This window comes from Porites lutea, chromosome 3 (genome assembly GCF_958299795.1).
Source record: "Porites lutea chromosome 3, jaPorLute2.1, whole genome shotgun sequence".
Taxonomy (NCBI): Eukaryota; Metazoa; Cnidaria; class Anthozoa; order Scleractinia; family Poritidae; genus Porites; species Porites lutea.
Window position 1 is genome coordinate 8627191 of NC_133203.1, and position 5000 is coordinate 8632190.

General features: G+C 36.5%; 1 protein-coding gene and 1 long non-coding RNA gene across 2 annotated transcripts in view; one reads left to right on the top strand and one right to left on the bottom strand.

Moving 5' to 3' along the window:
* LOC140930375 (uncharacterized) overlaps window positions 1-3848 on the top strand; it is a 6913-nt gene extending 3065 nt beyond the window's left edge. Inside the window, exons 2-4 of the long non-coding RNA XR_012164848.1 lie at window positions 986-1067; window positions 1883-1965; window positions 2316-3848. This is a non-coding gene — a long non-coding RNA (uncharacterized lncRNA). The remainder of the gene's footprint in view (window positions 1-985; window positions 1068-1882; window positions 1966-2315) is intronic.
* Window positions 3849-4738: 890 nt separating this feature from the next.
* LOC140929912 (uncharacterized) overlaps window positions 4739-5000 on the bottom strand; it is a 6373-nt gene continuing 6111 nt past the window's right edge. Inside the window, exon 4 of the mRNA XM_073379602.1 lies at window positions 4739-5000. This exon is cut by the window's right edge and continues 1484 nt beyond it. The gene's annotated coding sequence lies outside the window, so the exon portion shown is untranslated.

Consider the following 5000-nt stretch of genomic DNA (forward strand, 5'->3'; position numbering starts at 1 on the left):
TTGCGACGCGCGAAAGGACTTAAGGAACCTGCGGCCTCGACCTCAACAGTTTGCCGTCTCCAACCGGCCAGTGGTCTACGAACGACAGCCCGTCAAAGTTGCAACTTCCCATTTGTCTCTCGTGGTACAACTTGAGAGCATTTGTTCAACTTTCCTCAAAAAGATCATTCCATTACTTCTCACTACCTCTTCTCTCGACTGCCTATTGACATTGTCAGCAGAAATTTTGTGTTGTTGAAAATCTCAATAATGATAATGATAATGATAAATAAATAATATTTAATAAATCACTCCAATTATAGTTTAAAAAACATTTCGGAGGTGGTCTTGTAGATGACGATGAGGCCCGCGTCTCTTGATGAAAAAACAATACATATAGCCAACATTTCAACTGAGTTTACTTCTTTAAATGGGTGGAAGAGGAGTCTGGAGTTTTTGACACTTGAATTGACCTTACGTAATGTCCGCAACAAAAATTCAATGTCAATTTTCTTAGGAAAGTGCCAGTAGCCGGATAATATTTTATAGCCTAATGATAGTGTAAGGCACAGATTATAATACACACATACTTTTATGTTAACTGTATGTTTTCTTAGATGTTAAAACTTTAAAATTTCCTTCCAAAAATTCCAAGATTCAAATTCTCTGTATTTCATGCCTTCTCACATTAGGCACATGGACAAGATGAACAAGATCTCAGTAATTTCAAACAGCCCATTGTTTCAGCTTTCTGTTGGTTAAGTTTCATTGTGCAAAATTTTATTTGAAAAAATTCAAAATGTCATTGTCTTGCATGGAATTGCCCTTCTGTTCATTAAAAGAAATAAAAGTGGTTTCCCATGAATTTTCACGCAACCCAAAAAATTGTTATCCATGAGATTTGAAATCATAGGGCTTAAAACCAAATTTCACCTGTATATCCTTTACGACTAAAGTGTTTCATGCGGCAAAAAAGTAAATATATCGCATTGCCATTTCATTTAAGGGTGCTGTCAACTAATCTGACTTGTGTCGAGGTGTTTGCTCAAAGCAACCGTACACAGAGCTGTACAGTTTTCTTCACCATGGTACGTATGAGAGGGTGCATTGATTTAATTATTGCTGTACTATCTTATTTCCTTCTTTCACATTTCTTGTATATCATGTGAAATTGAGCCTCCATCACCTTTTGGAGCACCAGCCTTAACTTACTGCAGTGGATCGCATGCTTATCTGCTGTTGTGGTTCCATTTTATCCTTGGTTTTTATTTTGGTACTCCTTTGTATTTTCCTTTCTACTTGACCAAGGGGACACAGATCACATAGTTCTACCAAATAATAGATCCCATCTAAGCTGTCTACTATATGCAGATGATTTAGTTTTGATGTCCCAGTCAGATCAAGGACTAGAAAATGCTCTCTCCATCCTTTCAGAGTATTGTGCACATTGGCTTTCATCGCTGAATCCAAAGAAGACTAAAATTATGATTTGCAAGAAGAAATATAGGAAGTTGACCCTTAAATAAACATTGTTTTCATATCAGTAGGCTCAACATAAGAAATTGTTGTTGTTTTGGTGGTATTTGGGTACATCTCTGATAATGAGCTTAGAACAAAGGAAAATTAAATTTATACCAAGGACAAAATTGAACCAGTCACAGCCACATGAGGATTTGGGCTGGTGCTCTCAAGAAATGTTAGGACCTCTCTAATTCTGTAGCAATTTATTGACCACAATTTGTGTTAGTCTTAGAACTAGGCATTTCCTTCATGAATGTGTTTTTCCTTGACAACGTAGAATATCTTGTGAGGATCTTTGTAAGGTATCACGCTCAAGAGGGTGACTTTGTGGTCAAGTTACCTTATGTTAACTTAATAATTACTTTTGTTGATCCTCTCACAGCTCACATCCACTTTAGCCTGGTTCAAATGAAGTTGATCAGATTGCTATAGTCATTGCTGTTCTTGATGTTGGAAGTTACATAGGTGAGTGAGTATACAACCATGTTCATGACAGTACATTACGCGCGCAGGGGTCCTAGGTTCATGGGGCTACCAACACAACAGTCCGCCGTTCGCTCTTGACCTGCGGTAAAGAAATGACGGCCATTAGAAAATTTTAACTCCGTGAATAATTATCAAATCAACCCTTAACATTAATTGGTCATTTGGAGCCGTGTGTACGCAACATTTCAGGAAATTTATAATCAATTGGATTAGTTGTTATATGCTCGAAAAGTGTAGGAATTCAGTGTGTAGCTTCAGATTCAGGTCTTAGCAACTTTCATAGTTTAAATCTGTGTCAACAAATAAGCAAAATTCTCTCTTTTCTTCAGTTGCCACAGGGTTAGATGCGACTGCCGCTGCTGTTGTTGTGAGTTGTGCTCTAGCTGTCAAGTGCATCGATCAAGGATGGATCAGGGATAAAGGGCGAATTTGACAACCACCAAAACAACAATGAGTATTATTTTTTAAGTACAATTTGTGATGTAATATGTCGTGAACTATGTGAAATTTTAGTGCAAATTTACATTTTATCTGTCTTTAAGTCAGACTGAATGACAAAAAATGATAATTTTAGTAGCTAAATCAGTTTTGGGAAAAAAATATAATCTCCTCACTACTGAAAGGGTTTTTTTCCTCACAACATTTACTTGAGATGTGACGAAATTAATTTGGAAATTATTTTAAGGATTCATTATAGCAGAAAAAAAATCTGACTGGTATTGCTTCACACTAGGTCAGCAGGAGATTATATAATATTCTAATAGAACATAAATAAAGTAAATGATCATTTCACAGCTTCATGTTTAGACAAGTAACTACAGGAAAAATTGACATAGCCACAGTCAGCAACACTGATAAGAAAAGTGAATGATAACAAATGTGTTTCCCAAAATGTAATGTCTGCGACATTTTTCAGTTATGTCTGCTACGGAAACTTTTGTTTGTAGAATCATTGGAATAAGGTTGCGTGGAATTTGTTTTGGACAGTTGAAAAATTTAATTATTACCATGGTTTGAAGGCATTCCACGGCTTCTTCTGAATTTATATCATGCACTTGTTAGTCCTTATTTAAGGTCTCGGTAAAGGAAAACGAGGTGCCAAAGGCTACAAAGGCAAGTTATATATCAAATTAAAGCTAAAATACTAAATTACCTTATGAAAAGATTTTATTTCATCCAATTTCAAAAGGCGCTCAAGTTTTTTGCTCTCAAACTCAGAGGTATCGAGTTTACTGCTGAAGCTCCAGCCCTTTCGCGTTGTTAAATATTCACTTCCTTTTTATTGTATCTGATTGACAGATAAAAGACCTAAAAAAGGGTGTGAGGAAATTTGCATATGTCTCGTATTAGCGGAATTATTGCATTTCAAACTAAAAAGTCGAATCTCGAGCGTGATTTACGCAAAGAAACTGACATAAAATGAGTTACAAAGGGAAATCGGAAAATTCCTGACAGTCTTCCTTTACAGTCTTTTTTCTTTCAACAACCAAGCTATTTCTTGTATGACGTCCACGCTAAGACAGCTCCAAAAGTCCCCTCAATAAGTTTGTGAAACTCAGCACAAAACATCACTATAAAACGCGATTATCTGCCAAGGAGTGTTTCTCTATTTCTCTACAACCTAGAAAATGAACCATTGTAATTTTAGTCTATTTTTTCTAATAACAAAACCCCTATGCTTGAGTTTGTGTGAGGGGTTTTTCTTTTTTGCTTTTCCTTTTTTCTTAATATGTAATTTAATAACGCCTTTATTTATAATGTTTGTTCTGCCTAGATTAGCACTATGGCTACTTGCAGGGCATAAAATATTGTAAGCTTATGGATCTTAAATAAAATACATTGTTGTTGGTGATCATGAAAAAGGTACCGTTTATTGTAACGGTAAACTCGTAGAAAGTGAAAAATTTCTGTGTAACAGGGGCACCCAACGAGAATATAGTTCAAAACCACTTAAACATAGCATTGTTAAACGTGTTTTAGTATTTAAACGGTGGATATGGGCATATATTTATCCCCTATAAATTTTTCATCTGTTCGGATTTCCTAGCTGAAAGTCTAGTGATCCGAAAATTTTAGGGATCAAAACTTACCTGTTTAAAAATTTCAGCCAGAAAAAAGCCTCCCGAAAATTCTAGGTGACCGTTTTAGGGTAAAAATCCGTTGAAAATGGGCAATTTTACCATTTTTTAGATGTTCGAAAATCCTAAGAGGCAGGCAAGCAAGAAATTTTACAACAAATGTTCCGAAAATTCTAGACCTCAAATCGTCTTCCGAACAGATATTTTTCCGAAAATTGTCGTTGGGTGCCCCTCGTGTAACTCGATGTAAAAGCAGTCTAGAAGTGTTGAGACTACCAAGAATGTCTTCATTGCTTGAAAAATTTAAAAAGGGTATTTTCCGCGATGTTTACATTCTGCGGGTTCCCCACCCCCGTCACACCCCCCTCTTGAGCCAATCAAAGAGCACTTTCTGCAACATGTACCGCGGACCAAATATCGCTGTCACTACAATATGGCTGCTAGCTTCCTGGTAATTTCTACTCTTTCAATTATTGAAATCATGCTCCTGGAACGAAATGTAGACTCATTCACAGATTTGAATCAAGCCTTCTTTTGTGCGAGGAAGTTTTTGAACTGAATGAATGGAATCGGAACCGGAATTGATGCAATTCCCAATGGTAAGAGCTGTAAATTTCCGCTTCACGGAGCGTTAACAAATGACACTACATTGTATCACTTTAATAAGACGGTTATTGGCAGCTAGAGATCTAACTACCTTTACAATCATTGCTAACTTTTACACTGTCGAATTAATATTATACAGGAACATGTGCAACCATTTTGAAACCGGTATTTTGTTCGTAGGGACCAGGTAATGAAATTGACGCCCGTAAATTAATCCTTTCGGAATGATTTTCAAGCGGTATTCAGTCTGGAAGGGGTGAATACCACCCAGAAATAACCCTGACTATGACCTGAAACTAAAACTTTGATCTATGCGGGTTTTTTACGTGC